This window comes from Bubalus kerabau, chromosome 17 (assembly GCF_029407905.1).
Source record: "Bubalus kerabau isolate K-KA32 ecotype Philippines breed swamp buffalo chromosome 17, PCC_UOA_SB_1v2, whole genome shotgun sequence".
In the NCBI taxonomy this organism is placed as follows: domain Eukaryota; kingdom Metazoa; phylum Chordata; class Mammalia; order Artiodactyla; family Bovidae; genus Bubalus; species Bubalus kerabau.
In genome coordinates this window covers 2,908,382-2,934,946 of record NC_073640.1, presented here as the reverse complement: position 1 = coordinate 2,934,946, position 26,565 = coordinate 2,908,382, and positions in this window count along the sequence as shown.

The window sequence follows — 26,565 nt, the reverse complement described above, 5'->3', positions numbered from 1 at the left end:
CACAGGGGAAGGCAAAACTACACGGACAAGTCTATGCTCTGTAGGAGACCTTAGTGAATCTCAAGTCTTAGGAACATTCTTGGCTCGTACAGAGACACCTCTGTGTGTAAAGCTACACACCGAACATAGGGGCACAGGGAGCCTGATTCTCTCCATGGGGTGCTGATGCTTTGTGGCAAAGCACCTGTTTGAGAATCCATCCGCTTACGCTTCCCTCGCCTTGACAGAGGTCTCATTGCTGTGTCCCTTGGCAGTTTGGAAAGAAGCAGACCCTTACCCTTTACCAAGTAGGCCCTGATCCTAGTTTGAAAGGAAAGGCAATAGCTGAGCTGAGGCCAGTAAGGCACCCGTCAACTCTGACATATTCCCGATGCCTGCTCCTTCATGGAAAATAGCGCTAGAATCTAGGAATGTCTTTGCAAGGCTGGCAAAGGGCAGTCAGGAACCTCGACCCTGCCTCTGGAATATCTATCTTCTGAGCAGATCTGGAGGTCTCCTTCTGGAGAAGCTAACCCATTCCTTGCAAATAGAGGCTTCCAAACACAGGCTAGTTGGCTGCCTCTTCTTGCCCGAAGGAGGCTTGCTTTTCCTGCCTCCTATGATCCCTGGTTTCCAGCATAGGGGAAAAGCAGATCTTGGAGATCTTTGCTCAGGGGTTGTTTCCACGGAGCTGAGGTTATGCCCGGAGACCCACACATACAGAGGAAAGCAAAACTACATGAACAAGTCTTTGCTCTCTAAGAGAGCTCTAGTGAACCTCAGTCTTTGACGAACGTTCTTGGTTCCTACAGGGACAACTTATGGGGTCAGAGAGCCTGATTCCCTCTGTGAAGGTTTAACGCTGTCGTTCAGAAAACAGCTTGAGAATCCATACAATTCTCTCCCTTATCTCTGAGAGAGTTCTCATTGCTGTAGCCCATGGCAGTTTTTTAGAAATCCGCACCCAAACCCTTCTCCTAGTAGGCCTGGGTCCTAGTTTAGAGGAACATGCAATGGCGGAGCTGAGGCCAGTAAGGCACCAGTCAGGTCTCACACACTCTTGCAGCCTGCTCCTCCAGGGGCAGTAAGGCCTCTTTTTCTCTGCAGGAGGCTCGCTTGCCTTGCCTTCTGTGAACTGCGTTTCCCAGTCTGGACGAAAAGCAGTTCCTGGAGGTGTTTTCTCAGGGGTTTCTTCCTCGGAGCTGGGGCGAACATCAGGAACCCAACTCACAGGGGAAGGCAAAACCATATGGACAGGTCTATGCTCTGTAGCAGAGCTCTAGTGAACCTCATCTCCCAGGAACATTCTGGGCTCCTATAGAAACACCTCTGTGTTTGAAGCTACACACCCAACATAGGGGCAAATGCAGCCTGATTCTCTCCGTGGGGTACAGATGCTTTGTGGCAAAGCACCTGTTTGAGAATCCATCCGCTTCCACTTCCCTCTCTTTGACAGAGGTCTCTTTGCTGTAGCCTTTGGCAGTTTGGAAAGAAGCAGACCCTTACCCTTCACCAAGTAGGCCCTTGTCCTAGTTTGAACGGAAAGGCGATAGCTGAGCTGAGGCCAGTAAGGCGCCAGTCAAGTCTGACATATTCCTGAAGCCTGCTCCTTCATGGAAAATAACGCTAGAATCTAGAAATGTCTTTGCAAGGCTGGTAAAGGACAGTCAGGAACCTCGACCCTGCCTCTGGAATTTCCATCTTCTGAGCAGATCTGGAGGTCTTCTTTTGGAGAAGCTAACCATTCCTTCCAAATAGAGGCTTCCAAACACAGGCTAGTTGGCTGCATCTACTTGCCCGAAGGAGGCTTGCTTGTTCCGCTTCCTGTGAACTCCGCTTCCCGCCTGGGGGAAAAGTGGTTCTTGGAGATCTTTTTTCAGGGGCTATTTCAACGGAGTTGGAGCCGAGCCCGGAGACCCACACGCACAGAGGAAGGCAAAACCACATGGACAAGTCTTTGCTCTGTAGGAGAACTCTAGTTAACCTCAGTATGTGAGGAAAGTCTTGGATTCCACGGGGATACCTCTGTGTGTGGAGCTGCGTACCCAACAAGGGGGCACACAGGGCCTGATTCTCTCTTTGCAGCTTTGAAGCTGTCATTCAAACAACAGCTTAAGAATCCATACAATGCTCTCCCTTACCTCTGAGAGACTTCTCATTGCTGTAACCCTTGGCAGTTTTTACAAATCCGCACCCAAACCCTTCTCCAAGTAGGCCTGGGTCCTGGTTTGGATGGCCATGCAGTGGCAGAGCTGAGGTCAGTAAGGCACCAGTCAGGTGTCACACACTCTGGCAGCGTGCTCCTCCAGGGACAGTAAGGCCTATTTTTCCCTGTGGGAGGCTCGCTTGCCTGGCCTCCTGTGAACTGCGTTTCCCAGCCTGGGCAAACAGCGGTTCCTGGAGATCTTTTCTCAGGGGCTCTATCCCCAGAGCTGGGGTGGACCTCGGGGACCCATCTCACAGGGGAAGGAAAAACCACATGGACAGGTCTATGCTCTGTAGGAGACGTTAGTGTGTCTCATCTCTTAGGAACATTCTTGGCTCGTACAGAGACACCTCTGTGTGTAAAGCTACACACCGAACATAGGGGCACAGGGAGCCTGATTCTCTCCATGGGGTGCTGATGCTTTGTGGCAAAGCACCTGTTTGAGAATCCATCCGCTTACGCTTCCCTCGCCTTGACAGAGGTCTCATTGCTGTGTCTCTTGGCAGTTTGGAAAGAAGCAGACCCTTACCCTTCACCAAGTAGGCCCTGATCCTAGTTTGAAAGGAAAGGCAATAGCTGAGCTGACGCCAGTGAGGCACCCGTCAACTGTGACATATTCCCGATGCCTGCTCCTTCATGGAAAATATTGCTAGAATCTAGGAATGTCTTTGCAAGGCTGGCAAAGGGCAGTCAGGAACCTCGACCCTGCCTCTGGAATATCTATCTTCTGAGCAGATCTGGAGGTCTCCTTCTGGAGAAGCTAACCCATTCCTTGCAAATAGAGGCTTCCAAACACAGGCCGGTTGGCTGCCTCTTCTTGCCTGAAGGAGGCTTGCTTTTCCTGCCTCCTATGATCCCTGGTTTCCAGCATGGGGGAAAAGCAGATCTTGGAGATCTTTGCTCAGGGGTTGTTTCCACGGAGCTGGGGTTATGCCCAGAGACCCACACATACAGGGGAAGGCAAAACCACATGAACAAGTCTTTGCTCTCTAAGAGAGCTCTAGTGAACCTCAGTCTTTGACGAACGTTCTTGGCTCCTATGCGGACACCTCTGTGTGTGAAACTGCGTACCCAACATGGCGGCAGAGAGCCTGATTCTCTCTGTGCAGGTTTAATGCTGTCGTTCAGAAAACAGCTTGAGAATCCATACAATTCTCGCCCTTACCTCTGAGAGAGTTCTCATTGCAGTAGCCCTTGGCAGTTTGTAGAAATCTGCAGCTAAACCCTTCTCCAAGTAGGCCTGAGTCCCAGTTCGGAGGAACAAGCAATGGCGGAGCTAAGACCATTATGGCACCAGTCAGTTTTCACACACTCTGGCAGCCTGCTCCTCCAGGGACAGTAAGGCTTCTTTTTCTCTGCAGGAGGCTCACTTGCCTTACTTCCTGTGAACAGCTTTTCCCAGCCTGGGCGAAAAGCGGTTCCTGGAGATCTTTTCTCAGAGGCTGTTTTCTCGGAGCTGGGGCGGACCTCGGGGACCCAACTCACAGGGGAAGGCGAAACCACATGTACAGGTGAGCACTCTGTAGGAGAGCTCTTGTGAGCCTCATCTCTCAGGAACATTCTTGGCTCCTGTAGAGACACCACTGTGTGTGAATCTACACACCCCACATAGGGGCAAAGGGAGCCTGATTCTCTCCGTGGGGTGCTGATGCTTGGTGGCAAAGAACCTTCCTGATAATCCATCCGCTTATGCTTCCCTCGCATTTACGGAGGTCTCATTGCTGTAGCCCTCGGCAGTTTGGAAAGAAGAAGACCCTTACCCTTCATAAAGTAGGCCTTTGCCCTACTTTGAATGGAAAGGCAATAGCTGAGCTGAGGCCAATAAGGCACCAGTCAAGTCTGACATATTCCCAAAGCCTGCTTCTTCAGGAAGATAACTGTAGAATCTAGGAATGTCTTTGCAAGGTTGGCAAAGGGCAGTCAGGACCCTGCACACTGCCTCTGGAATTACCGACTTCTGAACAGATCTGGAGGTCTCCCTTAGGGGAAGCTAACCCATTCTTCCAAGTAGAGGCTTCAAAACGCAGGCCGCTTGGCTGCCTCTTGCTCTCTGAAGGAGGCCTGCTTTTCCCGCCTCCTATGAACCCCACATCCCAGCCTCTGGGAAAAGCGGATCTTGAAGATCTTTTCTCAGGGGTTGTTTCCACGGAGCTGGGGCCGAGCCTGGAGCCCCAAACGCACAGGGGAAGAAAAACCACATGGACAAGTCTTTGCTCTCTAGGAGAGCTCTAGTGAACCTCACTCTGTCAGGAACGTTCTTGTTTCCTATGGAGACACCCCTGTCTGTGAAGCTGTGTACCGAACATGGAGACACAGAGTCTGATTCTCTCTGTGCAGCTTTGAAGCTGTCGTTCAAACAACAGCTTGAAAATCCATACAATGCTCTTCCTTACCCGTGACACAGTTCTCATTGCTATACCCCTTGGCAGTATTTAGAAATCCATACCCAAACCCTTCTCCTAGTAGGCCTGGGTCCTAGTTCGGAGGAACATGCAATGGCGGAGCTGAGGCCAGTAAGGCACCAGTCAGGTCTCACACACTCTGGCAGCCTGATCGTCCAGGGACACTAAGACCTGTTGTGCCTTGCAGGAGGCTCGCTTGCGTTACCTCCTGTGAACTGCGTTTGCCAGCCTGGGGGAATAGCCGTCCCTGGAGATCTTTTCTCAGGGGCTCCTTCCCCTGAGCTGGGGCGGACCTCGGGGACCCAAGTCACAGGGCAAGGCAAAACCATATGGACAGGTCTATGCTCTGTAGCAGACTTCTAGTGAACCTCATCTCTCAGGAACATTCTTGGCTCCTATAGAGACACTTCTGTGTGTGAAGCTGCGTACCTAACATAGGGGCACAGAGAGCCTGATTCTCTCAGTTCATTTTGACCCTGTCGTTCAGAAAACAGCTTGAGAATCCATAAAATGCTCTCCCTTACCGCTGAGAGAATTCTCACTGCTGTAGCCCTTGGCACTTTGTAGAAATCCGCAGCCAAACGCTTCTCCAAATAGGCCTGGGTCCTAGTTCGGAGGAACAGGCAATGGTGGAACTGAGGCCAGTAAGGCAACAGTCAGGTTTCACACACTCTGGCAGCCTGCTCCTCCAGGGACAGTAAGGCCTCTTTTTCTCTGCAGGAGATTCGCTTGCCTTACTTCCTGTGAACAGCGTTTCCCAGCCTCAGCGAAGCGGTTCCTGGAGATCTTTTCTCAGGGACAGTTTCCCCGGAGGTGTGGTGGACCTCGGGGACCCAACTCACAGGGGAAGGAAAAACCACATGGACAGGTCTATACTCTGTAGGAGAGGTTTAGTGAACCTAATCTCTCAGGAACATTCTTGGCTCCTATAGAGACAACTCTGTGTGTGAAGCTACACTCCCAACATTGGGGAACAGGGATCTTGGTTCTCTCCGTGCGGTGCTGATGCTTTGTAGCAAAGCACCTGCTTGAGAATCCGTCCTCTTAGGCTTCCCTCACCTTGACAGAGGTCTCATTGCTGTGTCCCCTGGCAGTTTGGAAAGAAGCAGACCCTTACCCTTTACCAAGTAGGCCCTGATCCTAGTTTGAAAGGAAAGGCAATAGCTGAGCTGAGGCCAGTAAGGCACCCGTCAACTCTGACATATTCCCGATGCCTGCTCCTTCATGGAAAATAGCGCTAGAATCGAGGAATGTCTTTGCAAGGCTGGCAAAGGGCAGTCAGGAACCTCGACCCTGCCTCTGGAATATCTATCTTCTGAGCAGATCTGGAGGTCTCCTTCTGGAGAAGCTAACCCATTCCTTGCAAATATAGGCTTCCAAACACAGGCTAGTTGGCTGCCTCTTCTTGCCCGAAGGAGGCTTGCTTTTCCTGCCTCCTATGATCCCTGGTTCCCAGCATGGGGGAAAAGCAGATCTTGGAGATCTTTGCTCAGGGGTTGTTTCCACGGAGCTGAGGTTATGCCCGGAGACCCACACATACAGAGGAAAGCAAAACTACATGAACAAGTCTTTGCTCTCTAAGAGAGCTCTAGTGAACCTCAGTCTTTGACGAACGTTCTTGGTTCCTACAGGGACAACTTATGGGGTCAGAGAGCCTGATTCCCTCTGTGAAGGTTTAACGCTGTCATTCAGAAAACAGCTTGAGAATCCATACAATTCTCTCCCTTATCTCTGAGAGAGTTCTCATTGCTGTAGCCCATGGCAGTTTTTTAGAAATCCGCACCCAAACCCTTCTCCTAGTAGGCCTGGGTCCTAGTTTAGAGGAACATGCAATGGCGGAGCTGAGGCCAGTAAGGCACCAGTCAGGTCTCACACACTCTTGCAGCCTGCTCCTCCAGGGGCAGTAAGGCCTCTTTTTCTCTGCAGGAGGCTCGCTTGCCTTGCCTTCTGTGAACTGCGTTTCCCAGTCTGGACGAAAAGCAGTTCCTGGAGGTGTTTTCTCAGGGGTTTCTTCCTCGGAGCTGGGGCGAACATCGGGAACCCAACTCACAGGGGAAGGCAAAACCATATGGACAGGTCTATGCTCTGTAGCAGAGCTCTAGTGAACCTCATCTCCCAGGAACATTCTGGGCTCCTATAGAAACACCTCTGTGTTTGAAGCTACACACCCAACATAGGGGCAAATGCAGCCTGATTCTCTCCGTGGGGTACAGATGCTTTGTGGCAAAGCACCTGTTTGAGAATCCATCCGCTTCCACTTCCCTCTCTTTGACAGAGGTCTCTTTGCTGTAGCCTTTGGCAGTTTGGAAAGAAGCAGACCCTTACCCTTCACCAAGTAGGCCCTTGTCCTAGTTTGAACGGAAAGGCGATAGCTGAGCTGAGGCCAGTAAGGCGCCAGTCAAGTCTGACATATTCCTGAAGCCTGCTCCTTCATGGAAAATAACGCTAGAATCTAGAAATGTCTTTGCAAGGCTGGTAAAGGACAGTCAGGAACCTCGACCCTGCCTCTGGAATTTCCATCTTCTGAGCAGATCTGGAGGTCTTCTTTTGGAGAAGCTAACCATTCCTTCCAAATAGAGGCTTCCAAACACAGGCTAGTTGGCTGCATCTACTTGCCCGAAGGAGGCTTGCTTGTTCCGCTTCCTGTGAACTCCGCTTCCCGCCTGGGGGAAAAGTGGTTCTTGGAGATCTTTTTTCAGGGGCTATTTCAACGGAGTTGGAGCCGAGCCCGGAGACCCACACGCACAGAGGAAGGCAAAACCACATGGACAAGTCTTTGCTCTGTAGGAGAACTCTAGTTAACCTCAGTATGTGAGGAAAGTCTTGGATTCCACGGGGATACCTCTGTGTGTGGAGCTGCGTACCCAACAAGGGGGCACACAGGGCCTGATTCTCTCTTTGCAGCTTTGAAGCTGTCATTCAAACAACAGCTTAAGAATCCATACAATGCTCTCCCTTACCTCTGAGAGACTTCTCATTGCTGTAACCCTTGGCAGTTTTTACAAATCCGCACCCAAACCCTTCTCCAAGTAGGCCTGGGTCCTGGTTTGGATGGCCATGCAGTGGCGGAGCTGAGGTCAGTAAGGCACCAGTCAGGTGTCACACACTCTGGCAGCGTGCTCCTCCAGGGACAGTAAGGCCTATTTTTCCCTGTGGGAGGCTCGCTTGCCTGGCCTCCTGTGAACTGCGTTTCCCAGCCTGGGCAAACAGCGGTTCCTGGAGATCTTTTCTCAGGGGCTCTATCCCCAGAGCTGGGGTGGACCTCGGGGACCCATCTCACAGGGGAAGGAAAAACCACATGGACAGGTCTATGCTCTGTAGGAGACGTTAGTGTGTCTCATCTCTTAGGAACATTCTTGGCTCGTACAGAGACACCTCTGTGTGTAAAGCTACACACCGAACATAGGGGCACAGGGAGCCTGATTCTCTCCATGGGGTGCTGATGCTTTGTGGCAAAGCACCTGTTTGAGAATCCATCCGCTTACGCTTCCCTCGCCTTGACAGAGGTCTCATTGCTGTGTCTCTTGGCAGTTTGGAAAGAAGCAGACCCTTACCCTTCACCAAGTAGGCCCTGATCCTAGTTTGAAAGGAAAGGCAATAGCTGAGCTGACGCCAGTGAGGCACCCGTCAACTGTGACATATTCCCGATGCCTGCTCCTTCATGGAAAATATTGCTAGAATCTAGGAATGTCTTTGCAAGGCTGGCAAAGGGCAGTCAGGAACCTCGACCCTGCCTCTGGAATATCTATCTTCTGAGCAGATCTGGAGGTCTCCTTCTGGAGAAGCTAACCCATTCCTTGCAAATAGAGGCTTCCAAACACAGGCCGGTTGGCTGCCTCTTCTTGCCTGAAGGAGGCTTGCTTTTCCTGCCTCCTATGATCCCTGGTTTCCAGCATGGGGGAAAAGCAGATCTTGGAGATCTTTGCTCAGGGGTTGTTTCCACGGAGCTGGGGTTATGCCCAGAGACCCACACATACAGGGGAAGGCAAAACCACATGAACAAGTCTTTGCTCTCTAAGAGAGCTCTAGTGAACCTCAGTCTTTGACGAACGTTCTTGGCTCCTATGCGGACACCTCTGTGTGTGAAACTGCGTACCCAACATGGCGGCAGAGAGCCTGATTCTCTCTGTGCAGGTTTAATGCTGTCGTTCAGAAAACAGCTTGAGAATCCATACAATTCTCGCCCTTACCTCTGAGAGAGTTCTCATTGCAGTAGCCCTTGGCAGTTTGTAGAAATCTGCAGCTAAACCCTTCTCCAAGTAGGCCTGAGTCCCAGTTCGGAGGAACAAGCAATGGCGGAGCTAAGACCATTATGGCACCAGTCAGTTTTCACACACTCTGGCAGCCTGCTCCTCCAGGGACAGTAAGGCTTCTTTTTCTCTGCAGGAGGCTCACTTGCCTTACTTCCTGTGAACAGCTTTTCCCAGCCTGGGCGAAAAGCGGTTCCTGGAGATCTTTTCTCAGAGGCTGTTTTCTCGGAGCTGGGGCGGACCTCGGGGACCCAACTCACAGGGGAAGGCGAAACCACATGTACAGGTGAGCACTCTGTAGGAGAGCTCTTGTGAGCCTCATCTCTCAGGAACATTCTTGGCTCCTGTAGAGACACCACTGTGTGTGAATCTACACACCCCACATAGGGGCAAAGGGAGCCTGATTCTCTCCGTGGGGTGCTGATGCTTGGTGGCAAAGAACCTTCCTGATAATCCATCCGCTTATGCTTCCCTCGCATTTACGGAGGTCTCATTGCTGTAGCCCTCGGCAGTTTGGAAAGAAGAAGACCCTTACCCTTCATAAAGTAGGCCTTTGCCCTACTTTGAATGGAAAGGCAATAGCTGAGCTGAGGCCAATAAGGCACCAGTCAAGTCTGACATATTCCCAAAGCCTGCTTCTTCAGGAAGATAACTGTAGAATCTAGGAATGTCTTTGCAAGGTTGGCAAAGGGCAGTCAGGACCCTGCACACTGCCTCTGGAATTACCGACTTCTGAACAGATCTGGAGGTCTCCCTTAGGGGAAGCTAACCCATTCTTCCAAGTAGAGGCTTCAAAACGCAGGCCGCTTGGCTGCCTCTTGCTCTCTGAAGGAGGCCTGCTTTTCCCGCCTCCTATGAACCCCACATCCCAGCCTCTGGGAAAAGCGGATCTTGAAGATCTTTTCTCAGGGGTTGTTTCCACGGAGCTGGGGCCGAGCCTGGAGCCCCAAACGCACAGGGGAAGAAAAACCACATGGACAAGTCTTTGCTCTCTAGGAGAGCTCTAGTGAACCTCACTCTGTCAGGAACGTTCTTGTTTCCTATGGAGACACCCCTGTCTGTGAAGCTGTGTACCGAACATGGAGACACAGAGTCTGATTCTCTCTGTGCAGCTTTGAAGCTGTCGTTCAAACAACAGCTTGAAAATCCATACAATGCTCTTCCTTACCCGTGACACAGTTCTCATTGCTATACCCCTTGGCAGTATTTAGAAATCCATACCCAAACCCTTCTCCTAGTAGGCCTGGGTCCTAGTTCGGAGGAACATGCAATGGCGGAGCTGAGGCCAGTAAGGCACCAGTCAGGTCTCACACACTCTGGCAGCCTGATCGTCCAGGGACACTAAGACCTGTTGTGCCTTGCAGGAGGCTCGCTTGCGTTACCTCCTGTGAACTGCGTTTGCCAGCCTGGGGGAATAGTGGTCCCTGGAGATCTTTTCTCAGGGGCTCCTTCCCCTGAGCTGGGGCGGACCTCGGGGACCCAAGTCACAGGGCAAGGCAAAACCATATGGACAGGTCTATGCTCTGTAGCAGACTTCTAGTGAACCTCATCTCTCAGGAACATTCTTGGCTCCTATAGAGACACTTCTGTGTGTGAAGCTGCGTACCTAACATAGGGGCACAGAGAGCCTGATTCTCTCAGTTCATTTTGACCCTGTCGTTCAGAAAACAGCTTGAGAATCCATAAAATGCTCTCCCTTACCGCTGAGAGAATTCTCACTGCTGTAGCCCTTGGCACTTTGTAGAAATCCGCAGCCAAACGCTTCTCCAAATAGGCCTGGGTCCTAGTTCGGAGGAACAGGCAATGGTGGAACTGAGGCCAGTAAGGCAACAGTCAGGTTTCACACACTCTGGCAGCCTGCTCCTCCAGGGACAGTAAGGCCTCTTTTTCTCTGCAGGAGATTCGCTTGCCTTACTTCCTGTGAACAGCGTTTCCCAGCCTCAGCGAAGCGGTTCCTGGAGATCTTTTCTCAGGGACAGTTTCCCCGGAGGTGTGGTGGACCTCGGGGACCCAACTCACAGGGGAAGGAAAAACCACATGGACAGGTCTATACTCTGTAGGAGAGGTTTAGTGAACCTAATCTCTCAGGAACATTCTTGGCTCCTATAGAGACAACTCTGTGTGTGAAGCTACACTCCCAACATTGGGGAACAGGGATCTTGGTTCTCTCCGTGCGGTGCTGATGCTTTGTAGCAAAGCACCTGCTTGAGAATCCGTCCTCTTAGGCTTCCCTCACCTTGACAGAGGTCTCATTGCTGTGTCCCCTGGCAGTTTGGAAAGAAGCAGACCCTTACCCTTTACCAAGTAGGCCCTGATCCTAGTTTGAAAGGAAAGGCAATAGCTGAGCTGAGGCCAGTAAGGCACCCGTCAACTCTGACATATTCCCGATGCCTGCTCCTTCATGGAAAATAGCGCTAGAATCGAGGAATGTCTTTGCAAGGCTGGCAAAGGGCAGTCAGGAACCTCGACCCTGCCTCTGGAATATCTATCTTCTGAGCAGATCTGGAGGTCTCCTTCTGGAGAAGCTAACCCATTCCTTGCAAATATAGGCTTCCAAACACAGGCTAGTTGGCTGCCTCTTCTTGCCCGAAGGAGGCTTGCTTTTCCTGCCTCCTATGATCCCTGGTTCCCAGCATAGGGGAAAAGCAGATCTTGGAGATCTTTGCTCAGGGGTTGTTTCCACGGAGCTGAGGTTATGCCCGGAGACCCACACATACAGAGGAAAGCAAAACTACATGAACAAGTCTTTGCTCTCTAAGAGAGCTCTAGTGAACCTCAGTCTTTGACGAACGTTCTTGGTTCCTACAGGGACAACTTATGGGGTCAGAGAGCCTGATTCCCTCTGTGAAGGTTTAACGCTGTCATTCAGAAAACAGCTTGAGAATCCATACAATTCTCTCCCTTATCTCTGAGAGAGTTCTCATTGCTGTAGCCCATGGCAGTTTTTTAGAAATCCGCACCCAAACCCTTCTCCTAGTAGGCCTGGGTCCTAGTTCAGAGGAACATGCAATGGCGGAGCTGAGGCCAGTAAGGCACCAGTCAGGTCTCACACACTCTTGCAGCCTGCTCCTCCAGGGGCAGTAAGGCCTCTTTTTCTCTGCAGGAGGCTCGCTTGCCTTGCCTTCTGTGAACTGCGTTTCCCAGTCTGGACGAAAAGCAGTTCCTGGAGGTGTTTTCTCAGGGGTTTCTTCCTCGGAGCTGGGGCGAACATCGGGAACCCAACTCACAGGGGAAGGCAAAACCATATGGACAGGTCTATGCTCTGTAGCAGAGCTCTAGTGAACCTCATCTCCCAGGAACATTCTGGGCTCCTATAGAAACACCTCTGTGTTTGAAGCTACACACCCAACATAGGGGCAAATGCAGCCTGATTCTCTCCGTGGGGTACAGATGCTTTGTGGCAAAGCACCTGTTTGAGAATCCATCCGCTTCCACTTCCCTCTCTTTGACAGAGGTCTCTTTGCTGTAGCCTTTGGCAGTTTGGAAAGAAGCAGACCCTTACCCTTCACCAAGTAGGCCCTTGTCCTAGTTTGAACGGAAAGGCGATAGCTGAGCTGAGGCCAGTAAGGCGCCAGTCAAGTCTGACATATTCCTGAAGCCTGCTCCTTCATGGAAAATAACGCTAGAATCTAGAAATGTCTTTGCAAGGCTGGTAAAGGACAGTCAGGAACCTCGACCCTGCCTCTGGAATTTCCATCTTCTGAGCAGATCTGGAGGTCTTCTTTTGGAGAAGCTAACCATTCCTTCCAAATAGAGGCTTCCAAACACAGGCTAGTTGGCTGCATCTACTTGCCCGAAGGAGGCTTGCTTGTTCCGCTTCCTGTGAACTCCGCTTCCCGCCTGGGGGAAAAGTGGTTCTTGGAGATCTTTTTTCAGGGGCTATTTCAACGGAGTTGGAGCCGAGCCCGGAGACCCACACGCACAGAGGAAGGCAAAACCACATGGACAAGTCTTTGCTCTGTAGGAGAACTCTAGTTAACCTCAGTATGTGAGGAAAGTCTTGGATTCCACGGGGATACCTCTGTGTGTGGAGCTGCGTACCCAACAAGGGGGCACACAGGGCCTGATTCTCTCTTTGCAGCTTTGAAGCTGTCATTCAAACAACAGCTTAAGAATCCATACAATGCTCTCCCTTACCTCTGAGAGACTTCTCATTGCTGTAACCCTTGGCAGTTTTTACAAATCCGCACCCAAACCCTTCTCCAAGTAGGCCTGGGTCCTGGTTTGGATGGCCATGCAGTGGCGGAGCTGAGGTCAGTAAGGCACCAGTCAGGTGTCACACACTCTGGCAGCGTGCTCCTCCAGGGACAGTAAGGCCTATTTTTCCCTGTGGGAGGCTCGCTTGCCTGGCCTCCTGTGAACTGCGTTTCCCAGCCTGGGCAAACAGCGGTTCCTGGAGATCTTTTCTCAGGGGCTCTATCCCCAGAGCTGGGGTGGACCTCGGGGACCCATCTCACAGGGGAAGGAAAAACCACATGGACAGGTCTATGCTCTGTAGGAGACGTTAGTGTGTCTCATCTCTTAGGAACATTCTTGGCTCGTACAGAGACACCTCTGTGTGTAAAGCTACACACCGAACATAGGGGCACAGGGAGCCTGATTCTCTCCATGGGGTGCTGATGCTTTGTGGCAAAGCACCTGTTTGAGAATCCATCCGCTTACGCTTCCCTCGCCTTGACAGAGGTCTCATTGCTGTGTCTCTTGGCAGTTTGGAAAGAAGCAGACCCTTACCCTTCACCAAGTAGGCCCTGATCCTAGTTTGAAAGGAAAGGCAATAGCTGAGCTGACGCCAGTGAGGCACCCGTCAACTGTGACATATTCCCGATGCCTGCTCCTTCATGGAAAATATTGCTAGAATCTAGGAATGTCTTTGCAAGGCTGGCAAAGGGCAGTCAGGAACCTCGACCCTGCCTCTGGAATATCTATCTTCTGAGCAGATCTGGAGGTCTCCTTCTGGAGAAGCTAACCCATTCCTTGCAAATAGAGGCTTCCAAACACAGGCCGGTTGGCTGCCTCTTCTTGCCTGAAGGAGGCTTGCTTTTCCTGCCTCCTATGATCCCTGGTTTCCAGCATGGGGGAAAAGCAGATCTTGGAGATCTTTGCTCAGGGGTTGTTTCCACGGAGCTGGGGTTATGCCCAGAGACCCACACATACAGGGGAAGGCAAAACCACATGAACAAGTCTTTGCTCTCTAAGAGAGCTCTAGTGAACCTCAGTCTTTGACGAACGTTCTTGGCTCCTATGCGGACACCTCTGTGTGTGAAACTGCGTACCCAACATGGCGGCAGAGAGCCTGATTCTCTCTGTGCAGGTTTAATGCTGTCGTTCAGAAAACAGCTTGAGAATCCATACAATTCTCGCCCTTACCTCTGAGAGAGTTCTCATTGCAGTAGCCCTTGGCAGTTTGTAGAAATCTGCAGCTAAACCCTTCTCCAAGTAGGCCTGAGTCCCAGTTCGGAGGAACAAGCAATGGTGGAGCTAAGACCATTATGGCACCAGTCAGTTTTCACACACTCTGGCAGCCTGCTCCTCCAGGGACAGTAAGGCTTCTTTTTCTCTGCAGGAGGCTCACTTGCCTTACTTCCTGTGAACAGCTTTTCCCAGCCTGGGCGAAAAGCGGTTCCTGGAGATCTTTTCTCAGAGGCTGTTTTCTCGGAGCTGGGGCGGACCTCGGGGACCCAACTCACAGGGGAAGGCGAAACCACATGTACAGGTGAGCACTCTGTAGGAGAGCTCTTGTGAGCCTCATCTCTCAGGAACATTCTTGGCTCCTGTAGAGACACCACTGTGTGTGAATCTACACACCCCACATAGGGGCAAAGGGAGCCTGATTCTCTCCGTGGGGTGCTGATGCTTGGTGGCAAAGAACCTTCCTGATAATCCATCCGCTTATGCTTCCCTCGCATTTACGGAGGTCTCATTGCTGTAGCCCTCGGCAGTTTGGAAAGAAGAAGACCCTTACCCTTCATAAAGTAGGCCTTTGTCCTACTTTGAATGGAAAGGCAATAGCTGAGCTGAGGCCAATAAGGCACCAGTCAAGTCTGACATATTCCCAAAGCCTGCTTCTTCAGGAAGATAACTGTAGAATCTAGGAATGTCTTTGCAAGGTTGGCAAAGGGCAGTCAGGACCCTGCACACTGCCTCTGGAATTACCGACTTCTGAACAGATCTGGAGGTCTCCCTTAGGGGAAGCTAACCCATTCTTCCAAGTAGAGGCTTCAAAACGCAGGCCGCTTGGCTGCCTCTTGCTCTCTGAAGGAGGCCTGCTTTTCCCGCCTCCTATGAACCCCACATCCCAGCCTCTGGGAAAAGCGGATCTTGAAGATCTTTTCTCAGGGGTTGTTTCCACGGAGCTGGGGCCGAGCCTGGAGCCCCAAACGCACAGGGGAAGAAAAACCACATGGACAAGTCTTTGCTCTCTAGGAGAGCTCTAGTGAACCTCACTCTGTCAGGAACGTTCTTGTTTCCTATGGAGACACCCCTGTCTGTGAAGCTGTGTACCGAACATGGAGACACAGAGTCTGATTCTCTCTGTGCAGCTTTGAAGCTGTCGTTCAAACAACAGCTTGAAAATCCATACAATGCTCTTCCTTACCCGTGACACAGTTCTCATTGCTATACCCCTTGGCAGTATTTAGAAATCCATACCCAAACCCTTCTCCTAGTAGGCCTGGGTCCTAGTTCGGAGGAACATGCAATGGCGGAGCTGAGGCCAGTAAGGCACCAGTCAGGTCTCACACACTCTGGCAGCCTGATCGTCCAGGGACACTAAGACCTGTTGTGCCTTGCAGGAGGCTCGCTTGCGTTACCTCCTGTGAACTGCGTTTGCCAGCCTGGGGGAATAGTGGTCCCTGGAGATCTTTTCTCAGGGGCTCCTTCCCCTGAGCTGGGGCGGACCTCGGGGACCCAAGTCACAGGGCAAGGCAAAACCATATGGACAGGTCTATGCTCTGTAGCAGACTTCTAGTGAACCTCATCTCTCAGGAACATTCTTGGCTCCTATAGAGACACTTCTGTGTGTGAAGCTGCGTACCTAACATAGGGGCACAGAGAGCCTGATTCTCTCAGTTCATTTTGACCCTGTCGTTCAGAAAACAGCTTGAGAATCCATAAAATGCTCTCCCTTACCGCTGAGAGAATTCTCACTGCTGTAGCCCTTGGCACTTTGTAGAAATCCGCAGCCAAACGCTTCTCCAAATAGGCCTGGGTCCTAGTTCGGAGGAACAGGCAATGGTGGAACTGAGGCCAGTAAGGCAACAGTCAGGTTTCACACACTCTGGCAGCCTGCTCCTCCAGGGACAGTAAGGCCTCTTTTTCTCTGCAGGAGATTCGCTTGCCTTACTTCCTGTGAACAGCGTTTCCCAGCCTCAGCGAAGCGGTTCCTGGAGATCTTTTCTCAGGGACAGTTTCCCCGGAGGTGTGGTGGACCTCGGGGACCCAACTCACAGGGGAAGGAAAAACCACATGGACAGGTCTATACTCTGTAGGAGAGGTTTAGTGAACCTAATCTCTCAGGAACATTCTTGGCTCCTATAGAGACAACTCTGTGTGTGAAGCTACACTCCCAACATTGGGGAACAGGGATCTTGGTTCTCTCCGTGGGGTGCTGATGCTTTGTAGCAAAGCACCTGCTTGAGAATCCGTCCTCTTAGGCTTCCCTCACCTTGACAGAGGTCTCATTGCTGTGTCCCCTGGCAGTTTGGAAAGAAGCAGACCCTTACCCTTTACCAAGTAGGCCCTGATCCTAGTTTGAAAGGAAAGGCAATAGCTGAGCTGAGGCCAGTAAGGCACCCGTCAACTCTGACATATTCCCGATGCCTGCTCCTTCATGGAAAATAGCGCTAGAATCGAGGAATGTCTTTGCAAGGCTGGCAAAGGGCAGTCAGGAACCTCGACCCTGCCTCTGGAATATCTATCTTCTGAGCAGATCTGGAGGTCTCCTTCTGGAGAAGCTAACCCATTCCTTGCAAATATAGGCTTCCAAACACAGGCTAGTTGGCTGCCTCTTCTTGCCCGAAGGAGGCTTGCTTTTCCTGCCTCCTATGATCCCTGGTTCCCAGCATAGGGGAAAAGCAGATCTTGGAGATCTTTGCTCAGGGGTTGTTTCCACGGAGCTGAGGTTATGCCCGGAGACCCACACATACAGAGGAAAGCAAAACTACATGAACAAGTCTTTGCTCTCTAAGAGAGCTCTAGTGAACCTCAGTCTTTGACGAACGTTCTTGGTTCCTACAGGGACAACTTATGGGGTCAGAGAGCCTGATTCCCTCTGTGAAGGTTTAACGCTGTCATTCAGAAAACAGCTTGAGAATCCATACAATTCTCTCCCTTATCTCTGAGAGAGTTCTCATTGCTGTAGCCCATGGCAGTTTTTTAGAAATCCGCACCCAAACCCTTCTCCTAGTAGGCCTGGGTCCTAGTTCAGAGGAACATGCAATGGCGGAGCTGAGGCCAGTAAGGCACCAGTCAGGTCTCACACACTCTTGCAGCCTGCTCCTCCAGGGGCAGTAAGGCCTCTTTTTCTCTGCAGGAGGCTCGCTTGCCTTGCCTTCTGTGAACTGCGTTTCCCAGTCTGGACGAAAAGCAGTTCCTGGAGGTGTTTTCTCAGGGGTTTCTTCCTCGGAGCTGGGGCGAACATCGGGAACCCAACTCACAGGGGAAGGCAAAACCATATGGACAGGTCTATGCTCTGTAGCAGAGCTCTAGTGAACCTCATCTCCCAGGAACATTCTGGGCTCCTATAGAAACACCTCTGTGTTTGAAGCTACACACCCAACATAGGGGCAAATGCAGCCTGATTCTCTCCGTGGGGTACAGATGCTTTGTGGCAAAGCACCTGTTTGAGAATCCATCCGCTTCCACTTCCCTCTCTTTGACAGAGGTCTCTTTGCTGTAGCCTTTGGCAGTTTGGAAAGAAGCAGACCCTTACCCTTCACCAAGTAGGCCCTTGTCCTAGTTTGAACGGAAAGGCGATAGCTGAGCTGAGGCCAGTAAGGCGCCAGTCAAGTCTGACATATTCCTGAAGCCTGCTCCTTCATGGAAAATAACGCTAGAATCTAGAAATGTCTTTGCAAGGCTGGTAAAGGACAGTCAGGAACCTCGACCCTGCCTCTGGAATTTCCATCTTCTGAGCAGATCTGGAGGTCTTCTTTTGGAGAAGCTAACCATTCCTTCCAAATAGAGGCTTCCAAACACAGGCTAGTTGGCTGCATCTACTTGCCCGAAGGAGGCTTGCTTGTTCCGCTTCCTGTGAACTCCGCTTCCCGCCTGGGGGAAAAGTGGTTCTTGGAGATCTTTTTTCAGGGGCTATTTCAACGGAGTTGGAGCCGAGCCCGGAGACCCACACGCACAGAGGAAGGCAAAACCACATGGACAAGTCTTTGCTCTGTAGGAGAACTCTAGTTAACCTCAGTATGTGAGGAAAGTCTTGGATTCCACGGGGATACCTCTGTGTGTGGAGCTGCGTACCCAACAAGGGGGCACACAGGGCCTGATTCTCTCTTTGCAGCTTTGAAGCTGTCATTCAAACAACAGCTTAAGAATCCATACAATGCTCTCCCTTACCTCTGAGAGACTTCTCATTGCTGTAACCCTTGGCAGTTTTTACAAATCCGCACCCAAACCCTTCTCCAAGTAGGCCTGGGTCCTGGTTTGGATGGCCATGCAGTGGCGGAGCTGAGGTCAGTAAGGCACCAGTCAGGTGTCACACACTCTGGCAGCGTGCTCCTCCAGGGACAGTAAGGCCTATTTTTCCCTGTGGGAGGCTCGCTTGCCTGGCCTCCTGTGAACTGCGTTTCCCAGCCTGGGCAAACAGCGGTTCCTGGAGATCTTTTCTCAGGGGCTCTATCCCCAGAGCTGGGGTGGACCTCGGGGACCCATCTCACAGGGGAAGGAAAAACCACATGGACAGGTCTATGCTCTGTAGGAGACGTTAGTGTGTCTCATCTCTTAGGAACATTCTTGGCTCGTACAGAGACACCTCTGTGTGTAAAGCTACACACCGAACATAGGGGCACAGGGAGCCTGATTCTCTCCATGGGGTGCTGATGCTTTGTGGCAAAGCACCTGTTTGAGAATCCATCCGCTTACGCTTCCCTCGCCTTGACAGAGGTCTCATTGCTGTGTCTCTTGGCAGTTTGGAAAGAAGCAGACCCTTACCCTTCACCAAGTAGGCCCTGATCCTAGTTTGAAAGGAAAGGCAATAGCTGAGCTGAGGCCAGTAAGGCACCCGTCAACTGTGACATATTCCCGATGCCTGCTCCTTCATGGAAAATATTGCTAGAATCTAGGAATGTCTTTGCAAGGCTGGCAAAGGGCAGTCAGGAACCTCGACCCTGCCTCTGGAATATCTATCTTCTGAGCAGATCTGGAGGTCTCCTTCTGGAGAAGCTAACCCATTCCTTGCAAATAGAGGCTTCCAAACACAGGCCGGTTGGCTGCCTCTTCTTGCCTGAAGGAGGCTTGCTTTTCCTGCCTCCTATGATCCCTGGTTTCCAGCATGGGGGAAAAGCAGATCTTGGAGATCTTTGCTCAGGGGTTGTTTCCACGGAGCTGGGGTTATGCCCAGAGACCCACACATACAGGGGAAGGCAAAACCACATGAACAAGTCTTTGCTCTCTAAGAGAGCTCTAGTGAACCTCAGTCTTTGACGAACGTTCTTGGCTCCTATGCGGACACCTCTGTGTGTGAAACTGCGTACCCAACATGGCGGCAGAGAGCCTGATTCTCTCTGTGCAGGTTTAATGCTGTCGTTCAGAAAACAGCTTGAGAATCCATACAATTCTCGCCCTTACCTCTGAGAGAGTTCTCATTGCAGTAGCCCTTGGCAGTTTGTAGAAATCTGCAGCTAAACCCTTCTCCAAGTAGGCCTGAGTCCCAGTTCGGAGGAACAAGCAATGGCGGAGCTAAGACCATTATGGCACCAGTCAGTTTTCACACACTCTGGCAGCCTGCTCCTCCAGGGACAGTAAGGCTTCTTTTTCTCTGCAGGAGGCTCACTTGCCTTACTTCCTGTGAACAGCTTTTCCCAGCCTGGGCGAAAAGCGGTTCCTGGAGATCTTTTCTCAGAGGCTGTTTTCTCGGAGCTGGGGCGGACCTCGGGGACCCAACTCACAGGGGAAGGCGAAACCACATGTACAGGTGAGCACTCTGTAGGAGAGCTCTTGTGAGCCTCATCTCTCAGGAACATTCTTGGCTCCTGTAGAGACACCACTGTGTGTGAATCTACACACCCCACATAGGGGCAAAGGGAGCCTGATTCTCTCCGTGGGGTGCTGATGCTTGGTGGCAAAGAACCTTCCTGATAATCCATCCGCTTATGCTTCCCTCGCATTTACGGAGGTCTCATTGCTGTAGCCCTCGGCAGTTTGGAAAGAAGAAGACCCTTACCCTTCATAAAGTAGGCCTTTGTCCTACTTTGAATGGAAAGGCAATAGCTGAGCTGAGGCCAATAAGGCACCAGTCAAGTCTGACATATTCCCAAAGCCTGCTTCTTCAGGAAGATAACTGTAGAATCCAGGAATGTCTTTGCAAGGTTGGCAAAGGGCAGTCAGGACCCTGCACACTGCCTCTGGAATTACCGACTTCTGAACAGATCTGGAGGTCTCCCTTAGGGGAAGCTAACCCATTCTTCCAAGTAGAGGCTTCAAAACGCAGGCCGCTTGGCTGCCTCTTGCTCTCTGAAGGAGGCCTGCTTTTCCCGCCTCCTATGAACCCCACATCCCAGCCTCTGGGAAAAGCGGATCTTGAAGATCTTTTCTCAGGGGTTGTTTCCACGGAGCTGGGGCCGAGCCTGGAGCCCCAAACGCACAGGGGAAGAAAAACCACATGGACAAGTCTTTGCTCTCTAGGAGAGCTCTAGTGAACCTCACTCTGTCAGGAACGTTCTTGTTTCCTATGGAGACACCCCTGTCTGTGAAGCTGTGTACCGAACATGGAGACACAGAGTCTGATTCTCTCTGTGCAGCTTTGAAGCTGTCGTTCAAACAACAGCTTGAAAATCCATACAATGCTCTTCCTTACCCGTGACACAGTTCTCATTGCTATACCCCTTGGCAGTATTTAGAAATCCATACCCAAACCCTTCTCCTAGTAGGCCTGGGTCCTAGTTCGGAGGAACATGCAATGGCGGAGCTGAGGCCAGTAAGGCACCAGTCAGGTCTCACACACTCTGGCAGCCTGATCGTCCAGGGACACTAAGACCTGTTGTGCCTTGCAGGAGGCTCGCTTGCGTTACCTCCTGTGAACTGCGTTTGCCAGCCTGGGGGAATAGTGGTCCCTGGAGATCTTTTCTCAGGGGCTCCTTCCCCTGAGCTGGGGCGGACCTCGGGGACCCAAGTCACAGGGCAAGGCAAAACCATATGGACAGGTCTATGCTCTGTAGCAGACTTCTAGTGAACCTCATCTCTCAGGAACATTCTTGGCTCCTATAGAGACACTTCTGTGTGTGAAGCTGCGTACCTAACATAGGGGCACAGAGAGCCTGATTCTCTCAGTTCATTTTGACCCTGTCGTTCAGAAAACAGCTTGAGAATCCATAAAATGCTCTCCCTTACCGCTGAGAGAATTCTCACTGCTGTAGCCCTTGGCACTTTGTAGAAATCCGCAGCCAAACGCTTCTCCAAATAGGCCTGGGTCCTAGTTCGGAGGAACAGGCAATGGTGGAACTGAGGCCAGTAAGGCAACAGTCAGGTTTCACACACTCTGGCAGCCTGCTCCTCCAGGGACAGTAAGGCCTCTTTTTCTCTGCAGGAGATTCGCTTGCCTTACTTCCTGTGAACAGCGTTTCCCAGCCTCAGCGAAGCGGTTCCTGGAGATCTTTTCTCAGGGACAGTTTCCCCGGAGGTGTGGTGGACCTCGGGGACCCAACTCACAGGGGAAGGAAAAACCACATGGACAGGTCTATACTCTGTAGGAGAGGTTTAGTGAACCTAATCTCTCAGGAACATTCTTGGCTCCTATAGAGACAACTCTGTGTGTGAAGCTACACTCCCAACATTGGGGAACAGGGATCTTGGTTCTCTCCGTGCGGTGCTGATGCTTTGTAGCAAAGCACCTGCTTGAGAATCCGTCCTCTTAGGCTTCCCTCACCTTGACAGAGGTCTCATTGCTGTGTCCCCTGGCAGTTTGGAAAGAAGCAGACCCTTACCCTTTACCAAGTAGGCCCTGATCCTAGTTTGAAAGGAAAGGCAATAGCTGAGCTGAGGCCAGTAAGGCACCCGTCAACTCTGACATATTCCCGATGCCTGCTCCTTCATGGAAAATAGCGCTAGAATCGAGGAATGTCTTTGCAAGGCTGGCAAAGGGCAGTCAGGAACCTCGACCCTGCCTCTGGAATATCTATCTTCTGAGCAGATCTGGAGGTCTCCTTCTGGAGAAGCTAACCCATTCCTTGCAAATATAGGCTTCCAAACACAGGCTAGTTGGCTGCCTCTTCTTGCCCGAAGGAGGCTTGCTTTTCCTGCCTCCTATGATCCCTGGTTCCCAGCATAGGGGAAAAGCAGATCTTGGAGATCTTTGCTCAGGGGTTGTTTCCACGGAGCTGAGGTTATGCCCGGAGACCCACACATACAGAGGAAAGCAAAACTACATGAACAAGTCTTTGCTCTCTAAGAGAGCTCTAGTGAACCTCAGTCTTTGACGAACGTTCTTGGTTCCTACAGGGACAACTTATGGGGTCAGAGAGCCTGATTCCCTCTGTGAAGGTTTAACGCTGTCATTCAGAAAACAGCTTGAGAATCCATACAATTCTCTCCCTTATCTCTGAGAGAGTTCTCATTGCTGTAGCCCATGGCAGTTTTTTAGAAATCCGCACCCAAACCCTTCTCCTAGTAGGCCTGGGTCCTAGTTCAGAGGAACATGCAATGGCGGAGCTGAGGCCAGTAAGGCACCAGTCAGGTCTCACACACTCTTGCAGCCTGCTCCTCCAGGGGCAGTAAGGCCTCTTTTTCTCTGCAGGAGGCTCGCTTGCCTTGCCTTCTGTGAACTGCGTTTCCCAGTCTGGACGAAAAGCAGTTCCTGGAGGTGTTTTCTCAGGGGTTTCTTCCTCGGAGCTGGGGCGAACATCGGGAACCCAACTCACAGGGGAAGGCAAAACCATATGGACAGGTCTATGCTCTGTAGCAGAGCTCTAGTGAACCTCATCTCCCAGGAACATTCTGGGCTCCTATAGAAACACCTCTGTGTTTGAAGCTACACACCCAACATAGGGGCAAATGCAGCCTGATTCTCTCCGTGGGGTACAGATGCTTTGTGGCAAAGCACCTGTTTGAGAATCCATCCGCTTCCACTTCCCTCTCTTTGACAGAGGTCTCTTTGCTGTAGCCTTTGGCAGTTTGGAAAGAAGCAGACCCTTACCCTTCACCAAGTAGGCCCTTGTCCTAGTTTGAACGGAAAGGCGATAGCTGAGCTGAGGCCAGTAAGGCGCCAGTCAAGTCTGACATATTCCTGAAGCCTGCTCCTTCATGGAAAATAACGCTAGAATCTAGAAATGTCTTTGCAAGGCTGGTAAAGGACAGTCAGGAACCTCGACCCTGCCTCTGGAATTTCCATCTTCTGAGCAGATCTGGAGGTCTTCTTTTGGAGAAGCTAACCATTCCTTCCAAATAGAGGCTTCCAAACACAGGCTAGTTGGCTGCATCTACTTGCCCGAAGGAGGCTTGCTTGTTCCGCTTCCTGTGAACTCCGCTTCCCGCCTGGGGGAAAAGTGGTTCTTGGAGATCTTTTTTCAGGGGCTATTTCAACGGAGTTGGAGCCGAGCCCGGAGACCCACACGCACAGAGGAAGGCAAAACCACATGGACAAGTCTTTGCTCTGTAGGAGAACTCTAGTTAACCTCAGTATGTGAGGAAAGTCTTGGATTCCACGGGGATACCTCTGTGTGTGGAGCTGCGTACCCAACAAGGGGGCACACAGGGCCTGATTCTCTCTTTGCAGCTTTGAAGCTGTCATTCAAACAACAGCTTAAGAATCCATACAATGCTCTCCCTTACCTCTGAGAGACTTCTCATTGCTGTAACCCTTGGCAGTTTTTACAAATCCGCACCCAAACCCTTCTCCAAGTAGGCCTGGGTCCTGGTTTGGATGGCCATGCAGTGGCGGAGCTGAGGTCAGTAAGGCACCAGTCAGGTGTCACACACTCTGGCAGCGTGCTCCTCCAGGGACAGTAAGGCCTATTTTTCCCTGTGGGAGGCTCGCTTGCCTGGCCTCCTGTGAACTGCGTTTCCCAGCCTGGGCAAACAGCGGTTCCTGGAGATCTTTTCTCAGGGGCTCTATCCCCAGAGCTGGGGTGGACCTCGGGGACCCATCTCACAGGGGAAGGAAAAACCACATGGACAGGTCTATGCTCTGTAGGAGACGTTAGTGTGTCTCATCTCTTAGGAACATTCTTGGCTCGTACAGAGACACCTCTGTGTGTAAAGCTACACACCGAACATAGGGGCACAGGGAGCCTGATTCTCTCCATGGGGTGCTGATGCTTTGTGGCAAAGCACCTGTTTGAGAATCCATCCGCTTATGCTTCCCTCGCCTTGACAGAGGTCTCATTGCTGTGTCTCTTGGCAGTTTGGAAAGAAGCAGACCCTTACCCTTCACCAAGTAGGCCCTGATCCTAGTTTGAAAGGAAAGGCAATAGCTGAGCTGAGGCCAGTGAGGCACCCGTCAACTGTGACATATTCCCGATGCCTGCTCCTTCATGGAAAATATTGCTAGAATCTAGGAATGTCTTTGCAAGGCTGGCAAAGGGCAGTCAGGAACCTCGACCCTGCCTCTGGAATATCTATCTTCTGAGCAGATCTGGAGGTCTCCTTCTGGAGAAGCTAACCCATTCCTTGCAAATAGAGGCTTCCAAACACAGGCCGGTTGGCTGCCTCTTCTTGCCTGAAGGAGGCTTGCTTTTCCTGCCTCCTATGATCCCTGGTTTCCAGCATGGGGGAAAAGCAGATCTTGGAGATCTTTGCTCAGGGGTTGTTTCCACGGAGCTGGGGTTATGCCCAGAGACCCACACATACAGGGGAAGGCAAAACCACATGAACAAGTCTTTGCTCTCTAAGAGAGCTCTAGTGAACCTCAGTCTTTGACGAACGTTCTTGGCTCCTATGCGGACACCTCTGTGTGTGAAACTGCGTACCCAACATGGCGGCAGAGAGCCTGATTCTCTCTGTGCAGGTTTAATGCTGTCGTTCAGAAAACAGCTTGAGAATCCATACAATTCTCGCCCTTACCTCTGAGAGAGTTCTCATTGCAGTAGCCCTTGGCAGTTTGTAGAAATCTGCAGCTAAACCCTTCTCCAAGTAGGCCTGAGTCCCAGTTCGGAGGAACAAGCAATGGCGGAGCTAAGACCATTATGGCACCAGTCAGTTTTCACACACTCTGGCAGCCTGCTCCTCCAGGGACAGTAAGGCTTCTTTTTCTCTGCAGGAGGCTCACTTGCCTTACTTCCTGTGAACAGCTTTTCCCAGCCTGGGCGAAAAGCGGTTCCTGGAGATCTTTTCTCAGAGGCTGTTTTCTCGGAGCTGGGGCGGACCTCGGGGACCCAACTCACAGGGGAAGGCGAAACCACATGTACAGGTGAGCACTCTGTAGGAGAGCTCTTGTGAGCCTCATCTCTCAGGAACATTCTTGGCTCCTGTAGAGACACCACTGTGTGTGAATCTACACACCCCACATAGGGGCAAAGGGAGCCTGATTCTCTCCGTGGGGTGCTGATGCTTGGTGGCAAAGAACCTTCCTGATAATCCATCCGCTTATGCTTCCCTCGCATTTACGGAGGTCTCATTGCTGTAGCCCTCGGCAGTTTGGAAAGAAGAAGACCCTTACCCTTCATAAAGTAGGCCTTTGTCCTACTTTGAATGGAAAGGCAATAGCTGAGCTGAGGCCAATAAGGCACCAGTCAAGTCTGACATATTCCCAAAGCCTGCTTCTTCAGGAAGATAACTGTAGAATCTAGGAATGTCTTTGCAAGGTTGGCAAAGGGCAGTCAGGACCCTGCACACTGCCTCTGGAATTACCGACTTCTGAACAGATCTGGAGGTCTCCCTTAGGGGAAGCTAACCCATTCTTCCAAGTAGAGGCTTCAAAACGCAGGCCGCTTGGCTGCCTCTTGCTCTCTGAAGGAGGCCTGCTTTTCCCGCCTCCTATGAACCCCACATCCCAGCCTCTGGGAAAAGCGGATCTTGAAGATCTTTTCTCAGGGGTTGTTTCCACGGAGCTGGGGCCGAGCCTGGAGCCCCAAACGCACAGGGGAAGAAAAACCACATGGACAAGTCTTTGCTCTCTAGGAGAGCTCTAGTGAACCTCACTCTGTCAGGAACGTTCTTGTTTCCTATGGAGACACCCCTGTCTGTGAAGCTGTGTACCGAACATGGAGACACAGAGTCTGATTCTCTCTGTGCAGCTTTGAAGCTGTCGTTCAAACAACAGCTTGAAAATCCATACAATGCTCTTCCTTACCCGTGACACAGTTCTCATTGCTATACCCCTTGGCAGTATTTAGAAATCCATACCCAAACCCTTCTCCTAGTAGGCCTGGGTCCTAGTTCGGAGGAACATGCAATGGCGGAGCTGAGGCCAGTAAGGCACCAGTCAGGTCTCACACACTCTGGCAGCCTGATCGTCCAGGGACACTAAGACCTGTTGTGCCTTGCAGGAGGCTCGCTTGCGTTACCTCCTGTGAACTGCGTTTGCCAGCCTGGGGGAATAGTGGTCCCTGGAGATCTTTTCTCAGGGGCT